General features: G+C 42.4%; 1 protein-coding gene across 2 annotated transcripts in view; it reads right to left on the bottom strand.

Moving 5' to 3' along the window:
• PIGL (phosphatidylinositol glycan anchor biosynthesis class L) overlaps positions 1-15,537 on the bottom strand; it is a 56,879-nt gene that overhangs the window by 36,224 nt on the left and 5,118 nt on the right. The window lies entirely within an intron of this gene.

Below are 15,537 nucleotides of genomic sequence, written 5' to 3'. Positions count from 1 at the left end.
TATTTCTCTGGTCGCCTGTTGCCAACAGAAGAACATCCAAATGAACATTTTCTGAGTGGGTTTTGCTTTAGACACACAAGATCACACACAATGTGTATAAAGCTCACCAAGAAGGGAAGTGCAGAGACCTGCACAATAACGGCATAATTAGCTCTTGGGAGAAAAGCAGTTCTGCTGCATCAGCACCAAGTGGCTCCCACCCTCAACCCATCCCACACCCTCATCCATCCCACACCCTCATCCAACACACCCTCAACCCATCCCACACCCTCACCCATCCCATACCCTCACCATCCTACAACCTCACCATCCCACACTTCACCCATCCCACACCCTCACCCATCCCACACCCTCACCCATCCCACACCCTCACCCATCCCACACCCTCACCCATCCCACTCTTCACCCATCCCACACCCTCACCCATCCCATGAGAAGCAGCTCTCACTTATCCTGGCACAGGGATGTCCCAACACAGCTTGGGGACCCTGAAGAGTTATCCCTGCACAGCAATGTACACACTCCCCCTTCTCATCCCAGGAAGGACAAACCTTTCTGGAATTTCTCACTGTCTCTGCTGAGTGAGAGGTAAGCAGAGAATTCTTTAATAAAAATGTGCCACTCCATCAAATTTTTCACTGAATGATCTCTTAGTCTTCCCTAAAGGGAAGGAGATCCAGGAGCCACCTTGTCCTAACTTTGAGGTGTGACAGACACAGAGGATGTCCACATCTGTATGGGGATAATAGGACATGGAGAGGATGGAAAACCCTGGCACAGCTGCAGTCAATGGCAAAAATTCTGTTCCCTGACACTCTGCAGCAGAAGCAAACTGGAGCAATCCTGTCTCCCAGTCGTGTCAACCACTGAACAACACTATCTCCTGAATTTAAATCCTCAGGGTTAAACATTCCCAAATAAATTACTGTTAATGCAGATCACTTTAAGGCCAAACTAGTCTGGACTACATTGTTTATTTTTCTAATACCATTTTTTTCTTTCTTTTTAATTAATTTTCTGGTCATCCGTGGCTTAGAAAATGATTGATTCAGTAGATATGTGCTCCCACATCTGGGCTTTCTTTAAACAAAGTCACAGAACTGATAAATCTTCTCCTACATGATACTTTATTGCTTCCTATGTTCATGGTTCCAGTGTTTTAATCATAACTAGAGGCTCAGACACTCCCATCTCAGCATGTACAGTAGGCTGGATGAGCAAAAAAACCATTTTAAGTTGAAGGCTTGCCCAGGCATCTGATATCTTATCACAAAAATCTGAAATTTTCTTTCGCTCTGAGTCACTGATAAAAAATTTAATTCATGAAACATTTGAAGAGGGGGAAAAAAATAAAGCATAAAAGCCCTGTAAATCAGGACTTCAAGCCCCAGCAGGAGCATTCCCGACCCTGGGCCTTGGTGCTTTCAATTCAGCTGCTCCTGTTTTAAATAAGTGATTTAGTTCTTTTTAAAACAACTCTGTATCTAAGGATAGAATTTAATTTTCCAGTTTATTGTATTAAAAAACATGGAGTGATGCATTTTTCCCCACTAAATGCACTTTTAGTCATGGTTTGTGCAATTTTAAGTTGAGGTGGAAGCTGGAGCTCCAAGTCATTTACAATGACTCCAGTCTTTTATAATTGTTTCCTAACAACTGTGTAAATTATATTAGAATTTCTAGAAATACATGGAAAAGCTTATCAAAACACAGCATTAAAAACTAACACATCCAGCAAACAAAGAGAGTGTTAACTGCAGTTAAGGAGATAAAGCAGTTGGTTTTGGATCACACATGCTCTTCAGGCACCTAAAAAATTAGCAGAACAGCTTTCACATCTATTTTTATTCACAGACCACAAGATGAAAAAAGATTTCCTCCTTCAGTTTTGAATGAGCTTCTCAAGCCTGAATTACTGAGTGTCTGAATTAGGTAAGATAACACAACTAAAAAGGAGTCTCTCACTCTAAAAAAGTCTAGTGCTAAGTCAGAGACCTCCATCAATTGTGTGGTTTTACTTTCTCTTAAACATTGGCAGGAAAAAGCACCCTGCCTGCCTCTTTAATTTCATGTAACTTATCTTATTAGACTACTTGAAGCTTAGTTCTTGGCACAGATGGTCATAAAGGCACATTAAATCACAATGCTTTATTTTAAACCATTTAACATAATAAAGTATTCATAATTGCAATAAATTTTGATCCATGCTGCTCCAGTGGCTTTTGGTTTTACAGTGGAAAATCAGACTTGCCAGCTAATTAATTCTTGTGATTGATTGTAGTTATTATCAGTGTCATACATAGATTTTTAAAGCCAGCAGGACCTCGATGGTCACTCTTCTCACACAAAATGCTACATAACATCGCAACAGACCTCATCCACCAAATCTCTTCTCCATGTTGTTCCTCCTGTATGACCATCAAGTCATCTCATGGATAAAGCAAACAGCTCAAGCATTTTTAACATCCATTATTAGGCCCGTTTTTCACTTCTTTCATCACTCTGGTGACAGTTTCCCAGGTATTTTCCAAACAGCAATATCTGGATTCTATACCAAGATACTGAACTAGAACAAGAGACTCTCAAGCAATAACAGCTCCTCACTCCTGCCTGCTATTCCCTTACTCACAGGGCCCCATTCACATTCTGTGTGAGAGCTCTGGCACTGGGAGCTGCTGTTTAACTGCTCCCCTGAGTCAGTCCCTCAGAGTTCCTCAGTGCCACTTCACACACCTGGGAATACCTCAGTGACTAAGTTTTAGCAAAGAATGAGTGACTTTTTACAAGACTGTAAGTGGCTCTACACATTTGTTGATGCAGCCACTTTCCCATAAGAGTTTTTGCTATTTGTAATTCACCAGGTTGCTAATAGGTTCCCACTTTCAAAAACTGGGAAATGCATATGAACATTTGAAGAGATCAGTCCAAGTGACACAGTGCAGTATTCCTTGGGCTGGGCTGGCTTAAAAGAAAGGACTCTTGGCTCCCATTTGCACGTTCAGGTTACTGAATACACTGCCCCAGGCAAATGAGTGTGTAATAATATGTGTAGGAATCACTTCAACCCCTTCATCTGTTCACATGCAGATGGAGAAGAGGAAAGAGCACAAAGCTGCAGCATCAGCAAATTGGGCTGGTACCTCCTGCAGCCATTTAACTGGGACAATAAAGAACTGAGCTTGTACTTGTGCTTGTCCTCAGGTTCTGCTGAGAGGGCAAAAAGAGCCTCTGGTCCTTCCCACGACTGAACTGAGCATGTGGACTCACTCGTACGGGTTCAGTATTCGCCCTTGAACCGGTGGGGGCTGCATTTGGCACTCTGCTTTTAGATCAATATATAACCCAGGAGTAATCTTATCTGGCAGGAACAGGGATATTGGGGGGAGGGGGAGGAACACAGCCCCAGAAGTGAGGAGAGCAGCTCTTCTAAATGTTAATGGGTTAAGAATAGAAAGGTCAAATGCCTGCCTTATCAGAAGGCCCCATGTGCAAACAGGCAGCGAGCTCGGCAATCAGAGCACCAGCTGGGTATAAATGTCAGAGTTAGTTACTGCAGCTGTAAACACCAAAAGCACAATGGTGGAACTGGGAAACCTCTCAAGACACATATGGTTAATATGGATCACTGGGAAGGTCCAACTGCCAAGACTGGCTGGAGATGACTCCAGTCTTAGAGCTGCTGTGGAACCAGAGAGCACTTGTGAGCCGTGTGAGGGCCCCACGGTGAGCCAGTGCAGGAGGGGTATTGAAGTGTTGTGTATCAAACATCCTGTGCTGGCTCCAGATTGCTCTTGCCAGAACACACCTGTTCCCCTGGAATAGGGATACATGAAGATGGAGACAAAAAGTCCTTCCTTACCTCCTTGTAGGTGCAGAGGGCACTAAACAGCAGAAGCTGCATGAAGACTCTACCAAGAGTCCCTCTGAGCACAACACATAAAGGATTGGGATGGAATAAGAGATGAGGCAGGACAGTAAAAATACATCTCCCTTAAATACTAATACATTTTTAGCCCTGTTCTAATTAATCTTCTTATTGGCACCCACGGAAAGAGGCCAGAAGTTGTATTGCATTGGGCAGTAATCTTCTTGCAGATACCAGCAATCGATTTGCAGGAACAGTAAAGAGCACCAGCACACACTGCTGTGCAGAGCTACTGTGAGAAACACTGGGTGGGACCTTTGTCAGCCATTCACTAGTGCTTCCAGTCCAGCACCTTTTGCCTGGAATCAGATTAATCAGCCAACTGATTCCCATTCCCTGAAAAGATGAGCATCCATGTTTAAAAAAACTGCTGTTCCCTCTCTCCTGGCACTGGGGTTGCCCCAGGAGACAGTTACCTGAGTTTGGGATACACACAGGATACAGGATAGGTACCTGGCACAGCTCCCTCCTTACAGCAGAACAAAGAGCACCGTTCTTGTCAGTCTGTTCCCTGCTGTAAACAACTATCAAAGGAGAGGGTTAATTATGGGTAAAACACTAGGAAGGAATAGTAACTACAAATCCAGCAAGGCTAAATATATTTTATCCCACAAAAGGGATAAACAGGATTTGTGCCCATAGCTCGGAGATCATATTCTAACCATTAAATAGCTACTTTAATTGGTAAAGATAGGGTTACATTTAAAAACAAAAAAAGAATGCACCCATGTGAAGCCATTGCTCTCTGAAAGATGATTTTAGTTTAGATCCTTGATGTTTGTACCACAAAGTGACACTCTGCAGTAACTGGACAGGCCTCTAACCCCAGCCATAGGGGAGAACACCATAACCTACTTAAATCTGCAGGCTGCATCCCTTCTGCTGCAGAGCTCCAAATGGGCACAAATGGCTTATTTCGTACACAGCATTACTCGGCATCTGTTTATCCCCCAGTCTCCTGCCAGCATCTGTTCCCTCTCTGACACACAGGCACTGCTCTGCTGCACTACCACCCTCAGCTTCAGTCTAGAAACTGGAGTTCATTCATTTGGAAGAGCACAAATATGCAGCAGCAGACATGTTTCATGCACATGGCATTACTGAGCGCTATTAACAGTTGCTGTTCAACCCTGAAGCTACTGTATTTTCAGTGACAGCTCCAACATGTTAATGACTTGTGATGTTTCCTGAACTCTTTTGGGGAAGAAAAAGCCTTTATAAAAATGCAGGATTTTACCTTTTTTTTTCTTCACAGCAGGAATGACCAAACTTATTTATTCTATGAGTCACATCCCGAAAGCTTCACGCGGCTGACAGCCTGAAGAGATATAATATACATTTTGGAGAGCCACTACAGGAGAGAGAGAGTCTTTTCATCTCTCATTTCTTGAGCTGAGAGTTCAATTTAACTTGGTTCAATTTAGGGATGGGGAAATACAACCCAAGGCTTCCAACAACACAGCGACATTTTCCGAGTCGCTACAAATTCGAACGAAATAATTTGCCGCTGCTGAATGAAGCCACGGGGGTTCTCCCACAGCCCCTCTGTTTCATTATGCAGTGGAGATTCTCCCACAGCCCCTCTGTTTCATTATGCAATTTTCAAAGTGCTGCCTCAGCTCTGCTGGTTGTTGTGTGTACGTGTCTGCCTGCTACGAGTCCTGTCGCTGCCTCTCCCGACGCGCGCTGGCGTTTTCTTGGCTCTCGCTCACAGATGCCAACAGGGGAAGAGCACGAGGGTATTACAGAAACACCTCCTTTCCTCCTCCCTGTTTATTTCACATGTTCATATTTCAAAAGATGGTTCTGTGAGCGTATTTTTTGCAGCCGAAACCGTTCAGAGATTCAAAACCATTGGACAACTAAAATGTAGAGTCTAACGTGACATTAAAAGCAAGTCCAGGAGAGACCATATGCAATTTTCTGACCTGAGTTATTTCTGTGCTGTCATCATTCTGAGGCATTTGATATGCTGCTCATTGGTTTCAACCTAAGGATGGCATTTGAATTTTTACCATAATAAACTTTCTCCACAGACTTTGCATTTTCATTATTCTGTCCAAGCAAGCCACAAGGATATTTTTCCTCCTTAAATGTCCAATCTGCAGGCAATGGTTGTGAAACTCCATTATTTCCAGGAATTGCTGGCAACCTCCTGCTGTCTGTCTTCTCAGTATTGCCTGTATTTTCCTTGTTCAGCCTTAAAAGCCAAACTTGGTTTGCAAAAATGTCTGGGTTTCTTGATGCCAGAACTGAATAAAGACTAGAACGGGACAGAATTAGATGGTTTTATTATGCCGAAAATCCATTAACTCACAATAAAGTCTGCAAAACAACAAGAGCATAAAACTGGAAATAGAGGCTCAGCCTTAAATCCTGTTAGTCAGAAATTTTCCTAGACGTGAGCAATCTTCTTGTAACGTCTTTTTAAGCTCCACCTTAAGTCTTTTTAAGCTCCACCACCTTCATCTGATTCCTACAATCAAAACAAGGTAGATTTTTTTTTTTAAAAGTTATAACTGCTTGGATTTTCATCATTCAGTCAAGTCAAACTAATCTATAAAACCCAGCAGCCTGAATTATGCAACATGCATGATATCTGCCACGCAGAGGTAAAGGACAGACATCTATTCTCTGTTGCCCAGGAAGAGAATACACGCCAGGGAATATGGCCAAGACAGCTGGAAGACGTGAAAAAGATTCTGGATTATTCAAATCTTTCATCAGTCATGATGGTCCAAAAGTTATAATGGAAAACTCCCCAGCTAAAGGTTATCTGCAGGACCACACAGTGATCTCAGCCACACACAGCAGCAGCTTCACAGAAAGCAAGGGAATTACTCCAAATTTACATTGGCAGGGCCAAGATCAGAATCTGACCAGATCCAAAGAAAAACCAAACAATGCCACAGGCTGTAAGAACAATCATCAGTCGATGGGGTGTAAAAACAATGGAGATCTCTGTGATTCCAGTGCACTTCAGTGACTGAAAATATTCCAGCCCTATTGTTCCTGCTCTCCAAAATATCTTGGAGCTCATTCTGTGTTCCTGAGGCACTCATGACTCTGAAAACATAACTAACAAACCCACAAGGGCCTGAGCTTCTAGGGCTGAACATCCATCCTCTTGCAGTGGATTTGGGAAAGCTGGGATGTATGGAGCACTGTCTGGGGCTGCTTTCTGGGAAGGGGAACTCGACCATCCTCGATGTCAACCGAGTTCATTCCTAAATGCAAACCACATTGGGCTGTCGAGCACGATAATAAAAACCTGCTGACCCAGTTTCCTGCAGAACAAAATCCTCTGTCTCCCCTCCTCCTATGCCAAACCTAAATCAGATCTCCTTCTTTGGAGAAAGAAATTAACCCTTTGACTAGCAAGGAAAACTCTCATAATGATCCTCAACACTCATACAGCATCTCACAATGTGAGAACAGTATGTAAACAGCAACTGGTCCATCCCCACAGCTCTGAAAAAAGGGAGGGTTTATTACAGGGTTAAAGGAAGACACAGAGAAGGTCAGAGACATTAGCAGAGTTCAGCAGAAATCTTAAAATTTCTCTTCCTTCCAAAGGATTTTGAAGTGTGAAGCTCTGTGCTCCAACCACTTTGCCTGGTAACAGTTCTTCTATGCAAATATAAAACCTTCATTCATGATGTGGCAGAAAAAATAACAGCACAGCTCAGCTTTTTGAAAAACTGCATCAAACCACTCAAGAAAGGACTATTGTTCTCCCCAAATTTTGCAATGTCAACTTGCAAGTCCATTTCTGGAAGATGAGAGCTGATTGTATTTGCTCCAAGTGTTTGGCGAAAGCGTTCACTTTTAATGGCTTCACTTCCTCAGTGATGCAATGCTGCGTTTGAAGGGATGCCTGGGGGAGCTTCAGAATGGACCCAGAATGCAAAAATAACAGGGTATGTCACAACAAACTCAGCCAAGAAAATACAAGTGGGAATTCTCTTGCTGTAGGATGCTTCCAAAGGCAGCCCTGGGTGATGCTGCTGCAGAGCAGCCCCTCACTGCAGTCAGGTAGGAGCACTTAGGGAGCCTCAGAGTCCAGACTGCTGAGAACACCTTTGCTGGCTCACAGGACACCACTCAATCAGGGCTCAAATAGGGTTTTATTAACAGAAGAGTGGAGATAACAACTGCTGTGCCTTTGCTGTAGAGCTTTACAAGTGGGTTTTTTGCAACAAGGTGGCCAAAGTGCAACCTGCAAGTGAAACTGCTGCCAGAGCCCTGCCCTGCAGCCACAGCTTTCCCTGCTGTGAGAAAGACCCTGCACTAAATACAGTTTCATCATCATTGCTCCTCATGAACTGAGACAGCTTTGCCAACGTCCAGACAGCACCCAGGGCCTGAAGTCTCTCCATCACCAGAAGCTCCACAGGCTCCTGTGCCACACAGTGCAGCTCACAAGTTCCTGACAAGCTGCCAACCTGAAACCTCTACAGCGAAGTGTGAGAGGCTCTGCCACACAAAGCAGCCGAGTTTACTACAACAGGAGTTGAGAAATGACTGAAACAGGGAAGTGACAACTCAAAGGCATGTCAGCAACACCAGTTCACCTGAGAAGAAGTTACTGTCTCTGTCACTTTGTCATTCTGCAGGAAAGCTGTTAGGGATTACAGAGCAAAGACAGCACTTAATATATTGTAACCTCCAGGGAGTTTGAAAGTGAAGAACAAAGAACCTGGATTAGAGAGCACTGCAAAGGTTGTTGTAACTGTGTCTGTGCTCTGGATGCTGCATCTTCACAGGTAAACTCCACAAAAGCTTCTGCTCTTGAAAAGACAAAAGTCTGAGTTCCCACAGACTTACTACTAACATTGGTCAGGGTTAGAAATGTGATGATGGAAAAAGAGCATCTTATTCATCATATCTGGTCCCTGAGGGGTTAAGAGTTGTATATGCTTATTTTATTGATACAAACAAGCTTTAACTTCTATTGTGTTGCAGAGGAAGAGAAGGCTGAATTCAATTCTGGCTCACACATCATCTGCAATTCCAGCCAAATCCCAGCCACACAACTTTTATTACTGGGAGGATGTCAGAGGCAAAAGACACAGCTGGATACTCAGATCCCAGACTGAGCTTTGCTGTGCTGGCAGCTGGACAAACCAGCTTTTGATTTGTATGTAAACAGAGCCAATCTGAATTGGAAGGTCATTAAGAGAAAACACATTTTACACAACATCCATTGTACAGTTGCTCTTCCAACTTTCCCCATACTAACATTTTTTTCTAAAAAAGACTTTGTCTTCTCTTGTTGACTGTTTCAGTGACAATTCCCGGTCCTGCTGAAGTCAATGGCCAACCCCTGCTGGAACTGATGGAACTGCACTTCTTTAGATTGAATCCCAAAGAGGAGTTTGACCAAGAGCAGCTGCAAATCCCTTCCACTCTTTTCCAGCACAGTAATTACCTGACATGCAGAAAATGCAAGTCCATTGCAGATGCAACAGGATGATGTTTCCAGACAGCCTCAGATCTCACAGCTTTATTTTAACTGAGGCACTCGACATTTTGTACTTCAATTAAACACTGTAGCTACAATTAAAATAAGATTATGAGAAGACACAAAGAAACCACACAGTTCTTGTGAACAAGGCGTTAACGCCCAATCCCTTATTGTGAGAAGGCTTTTAAGAGCATTCCCAGTAGAAATAGGGATATATTTTCCCTGAGTAAGCTGGGAGGAATGCAGAGATTCAAAAGCTTAAGCTGAAATCCTGTTAGATTTTTTCCTGCGTGTTCCTCCTCTTTGATTAACTTAGTGTGGACTATTTGATACAATCATTACTCTTTCAGGGAAAGAGTTGAGCATTTTCTCCTCTCTGATAAAAACCTCGGTCTGCCTACAATTACCAGCAAGGGTTTGCAGCTGCAGGTTAAAATGAGGGACTAACAGAGATGTTGCTGGGCTATCAAAGCAGGGAATCTTCGGGGAGCAAAGGGAAAACTCCTGTCATTCTCCATTAGTTCCTCAGGGTCAGTGTTGGCAAAACACACTGTATTGTTCCACGTGTAACCAGCAACATACAGAGACTGTTACAGCTCAAAGGGGACTCCTGGGTGAAACTGTGGAAAACAGCATTAACCTCTCTTTCTAGAGCTTCCCAGCACCATCAAGAAAGTCCATTCAAAATGTTTTAATAGGAAACCAGCAAATCCAAAGGCACTTCCTTCTGCTTGGACACAAGTGGTCTAGTGAGAGAAAGGCTCCAGTCAGCAAATCTCTCTGTGTTCCCAGAACACAACAAAGCTGGGCCACAAAATCTGGGATGGGTCATTGGATGCCTGTTTTAATATCTGTGGAGGACTTTTAAAAACCATTAAGGAAAGAATAATAAAAGACAGTGCTGAAGGTATGAACTAAGAAAGAACAAAAGAAAAATTCCTTGTAATGGATTTCCCTGTTCTCCTGCATTTCCCTTTCTTCAGCCCCAGTCAGTTTTCCCAGACTCCTGAAACACAGTTTTATGCACAGCCTTATTTCTTTCCTGACTATCAGCTTACTGGTGCTGATGGTTTTTAAGTTGAATCAAACTTGCTTCAGGGCATGGCTGGGATCCCCATTCTCATCTTTCATGCTTTAAGATCAGTATTTCATAGTTTTTATTCTGCTAAAATCATCTTGAGCATTAAAAGTATAAATCTCAATGCACAGTACTTTGATTTGATTTCCATAAAACATTTGGTTCTTCAGCTGTACTCCTTCACTTCCCCCCACATTTATTCTGAGCCTTTGGCTTCTCTGGCCAGGCTCTTCCTCTCAATCAAACCCTGCTGTGATTTCCCTGACGTGGTTTGACAGGTCTCTGTTGACATCTGAGGGAGAATCCTTGAATGTTTGCAAAAGTGCCACTGCTCATTGCCCTACAGAGGGAATGTGGGGGACATTTCAGTGCCCCTTTGGCACTGAAAGGATGGATTTCCCTTTCACCACAGACCCTTCCCCCTTTGTGTAGGCCAAGGGAGTTAATTATGCTGGAAAGCTGAGAAAGGACCTGGTTCAGGGAAGCCCCAGGGAAGCAAAAGGGCAGATTTCCTTATTGAGGAAAATACCTAACATGGGACAAAACAGCCAAACCTAACTCACTGCAACACAAGCCTTTGTTTCAGAAAGCAGCTTTCCTGGAGGGCTCAGAGACAGCTCAATCCCCAGAAAAATTTCCTCTTAAATTATTGCATAGAGCAACACTTATAAAAGCAGAAGCCTGAAGGCAGACTTTGATATAATCCTTTTTATAAAGTGTTCTGAGGTCCTAAAATGTCAGCACGAGCTGCCACGTGGTAAAGCATTTTGAACAAATTATCTATTTAGAAATGTAAATAAAAATAGGTGGCCAAATTTCTCAGAAAGAAAACAATTTAAATTTCCAGGATTATACTAAACAGAAGTGAAATCTGGCTACAGTGATTACATGAATATCAAGATCCCCATCTGACTGACAAAGGCTCTGTGCCTTCCTGTCATGGTGAAGCCTGTTACTATTCAGGATGATTTTGAGTATGTTTGGCTGATTCCAGAGATGTAGGTTGATTTCCCTGTAATACACACTGAGCTTGTTGCCAATTTATATCTCAGATTTCTGGTCCCACAGATGCCGTTCTTAATTAAAGAAAATTCTGCAAAAAAAAAAAAAAAAAAGACCTTTACAGCCTTGCTGGGATAAGAAAGATTAAGAAAATCCCATCACTCACTACTGAAATATGCAGCTCTTCCAGAATAAAGCATGGCAGCAATTTTAATCAGCACATAGATCAGCTCTTTAGAATTAGCAATAAAATAAAATGTCAAACTATAATACCACAGGGAACTGACAAAGCCAAAATGTAACTCATTGCCACAATTATTTCACCAGAATCAAAACTATTAAATACTGATCCCAAATAGGACATATGAGAAGAGGAAAGAGGAAATATTGGGGAATAATATCAGCTTTCTGATCAGAAACATGTAGTAAGATAAGTACATTTTTAAAGAATCCCATTCAGCGAGATGACACAGGCCTGCACTCAGAAAGTGGTTTGAAATCACCCAAATTTGACTGAGGCCAGGATTTTATCTCTGCACTTCTCCTGGTGCCCTCAATTCTCATCCTAATTGCAGCTCTGTGCACCCAGCACCCTGCACTCACATCAATAACTCAGCAGTGAACCAGCCAAGCACAGCAAACCCAAACTGGATCGATAGGTTGGACTTCACAACTCTGTGTGTGTGTGTGTGTTTCTAAATTCTAATTAAAAGGCTCAAATTTCCAGTCATATATTTCATTCTCTGAAGGGTCTGAGTGTTTTCATAGCTTTCTGATCATCACAACCAGACACACACACACACACTATTTACTTAGGGGTATATTTTTCCCATGACCTTACAGACTCACTTCTCTGTCATAGGGAGTTCATGGAAGGAAGTTCGTTAGAAGTTAAACATGAGGAAGTGCAATAAAGCCCATTTATCTCACAGGAGTTAAAAAATTAGTCCAACAGCACGGAACTATTATAGGGGAAAAAACTGGTTTTGAGCCTCTCTGCAGCCTCATAAAAATAGCCTGTGATTGTGCAGGGCAGATGTCCTCTCTCCTGTGCAGTGTCTGATCAGAGCCCTTTTGGACTTCAGTGAAATAATAATAATAAAAAAGCAAATGGAGGGCAATTTCCATGGAAACTTGGAAAGAGATGTAACGTTATTTGCCATAAGCCTCAGACTGTGAATGGAAAATTTTCTAGTTTACACAGATCTCAGCTATTATTTTCTTTGCAGTGCAAACTTGGGCCAAATATTTTCTGTCATATTAAAGATGCAAACAGTCAGTTTTATTTTCTGTCCAGAACAACTGTGCACAAAAGCTTCAGAAGCTGCAGTAAAATGCCTGATATTCATCTTTCCATTAATCCAAAACACATATTAGAAAAAAAGAATAATCTGGGCTTCTTTTTTGCTGCTTCTCTTCAGAAAGTGAAAACAGCTTAGAAAACATCTCCTGTTTATGTGTAATGTTACAGACAGCAGACAGCCAGAGCATTGGCAGATGTGCCCAATGTTAATGGGAGCTTAACTTACAAGAAAGTCCATTATTGAAGCACATAAGATGACAGAAACGTACCAAAAGCACAGAGTTTACATTTTCATTTATATCATTAATGAAGTGGCTTTTATCTTACATGAGTTTCAGAACTCACTGTCTTGCTACTCTTCCCTCATCCAGCAGCAGGAAGAATTGTGACACTGCAGAAATTAACTTTGAGCAATACAAGACCAAATTCTGGAATTAAGCCTTGTGTGGGAATGAGAACAAAAGAGGACTGTGAAACTTTCCTCCCCTAAAATCAGCTGTTGAGTTGGTATAGTGTTGGAGCCCTGACAATGACGAGCCAGCTCAGGGGACACCTCTGCAAATCTGGTGCCTCACCTGTACTAGTCACAAGTAGGAAGAGTCCAGAGCTCTAATCTAAGCTAGTCTGGAGCATCTCTGCATGCCCAGACACGGGCACTGCATGGCCATTCCTGCCCCTTCCCACTCCAGGACATGTCCCCTGTAGCAAAGAACTTTTCTGTAGGAGATTCGTGTGGACTTCAGATCTTCAGGGCTGAAATGTGGGTACAGTTTGGGACCATATCTGTGCACATTTGAGTTGTCTTTAACTGAGATAATAAACACAGTGACAACATCAAACACACTCCTGAAGGATCAGTGCAGAGCAGTTGTGTGATAGAGACTGAGCTGGTCCTGCCCTGGGAATCCTGGCTATGCTTGAGAGAGTCATTGTTCAAGGCAAGGACTGCTTAATAAGGATTTGGTCTTTAACAGAGATTTCATCACAGGCTGACTGACTAAAGCCTTCTCTTCACACATTCACAAATGTCATTCAAAATGTCATGTTGATTTTATACCTGCCTGGCTGAGTGAGATGACAGAGCAAGTCAATCACCTGGCTTTGCAGACCTATTTCCCCTTTGACATCTTGAAAATTCTATTCACTCACTTGTAGGTCATGCAAAGAAAGAGGAAGCAGCATGACTCAGCTCCACACTACAATGGCTGGAGCAGATCCAGACCCAGCAATCCTTTGGGCTTTCCTTACCAAAACACAAAGCTGCAGCTGGGATAATGTAAAGCATGCAGTGTTTGTGTAAGCAATGTTAGGTGGGCAGCAGGCCAGCAGCACTCCTTAAGCAATGTGCTAGTTCTTTACATTGATGGCAAATTATCTTCTCAAGAGTTCAGAAGGGAACCAAAAAAAGCCAAAGGGCTCTGATTTAAAACAGTGCCTTACAGAACACAAAATGCTAAGGAGGAACAGCCTCCTGAGCTGTGTTCTGTAGATGTGAATTTACATTGAAATCTAGTGGTTAATAATGTATTGATTTAGTTTTGCATCATGCCATACTGCCAAATATTTTTGTATAATCTGTAGATCATGTAAGCCTTAAGAGACATAGGAATGCTACTGACCTTAAGGAATCCAGGAACTTTGAGTAAGTTTCAAGAACCCTGAGTCTCAGTGTTTTGTCTAAACTCCACCTAAAAATTAGCTACTCTAAAAATCCAGTGTCCTCTAGAAATTAATCCTGATCCTCTACCAGTTTGTTAACACCTGATCCACAGATATCTTTCATAAAGAGCATCCCCATAGTGAGTTACAGCACAGTAAATAATGCACTGCAAACACACTTCACTGTGTAAACTCTGAGCAAAATTCATCAAGAACTTCAGTTCACTCCCCAGCTGTTCAACAAAGGATTTGATGGTTATCTCAAAGCAATCTAACTCAGAAGTAAAGACCTCAAATCTAAACCTGTCTCTCAGAACAATGATGTACATTCTAGCCCAGCTCTGGGCAGAGGGATGGATCTGTCATTTCAGGCACTGCATTCACTGGGGGGAATCACATATCAGTCATTACTTACAGAAATGTGAGATGAACGTGAGAAAGAGGCACCATCCCAGACATTTCTCTGAAATGGCCCTCACCTTCCTACCAAAGGAGGGCAAACCAAAGATTTACTTGCCAAAAGCAGCTCTCTGGGCTGTGTTTGTGAGGGGGGTGACAGAGCAGTGTCAGAACCTGCCTCACACACCAACCAACCTCATGTCGTATTACAGGATGAAAGGCCAAGTGGCTTCTGGGCTCTGTTAACTTCAAAAGATGGTTCATTGAGCAGAATTCATGCTTAACAGCTTTTTTCCTTATTCCTCCCCAAAATGTTTTGGGCATTATCCTATGTTTGTACTACAAAACTTGCAGTTATCCAAAACCAGTTCATGTGAAATGAACGGAAACATCTCTTTTCACTCCAAAGGAAAAACAACTCCTATGCTGTTTTCCTAAGTGAGCTGAAAACTTGGAGAGAAAACTAAAGCTAAAAAAAGCAAAGAACTCAAAAAGATTCATATTCTGGACTGTGGTTTCTGTTGCCTTAGCTCAAGGGAAAATACGTTCATGGGAAAAGGCCCTGCCTGGAGCCAGATTTTTTCAGCTCTGACTCTTCTAGTTGGAGTGGCTTTAAATCAACATGTTGTTATTATTTCCTCATAAACAGATATATTCTTTATGGACTGTGTGATAGCTGTTTACAGGTGAAACAACCACTTGTA

This window comes from Chiroxiphia lanceolata, chromosome 20 (genome assembly GCF_009829145.1).
Source record: "Chiroxiphia lanceolata isolate bChiLan1 chromosome 20, bChiLan1.pri, whole genome shotgun sequence".
Lineage (NCBI taxonomy): Eukaryota > Metazoa > Chordata > Aves > Passeriformes > Pipridae > Chiroxiphia > Chiroxiphia lanceolata.
Note: the sequence above shows the minus strand (reverse complement) of the source record. Positions and strands in the feature narration are given on the sequence as shown.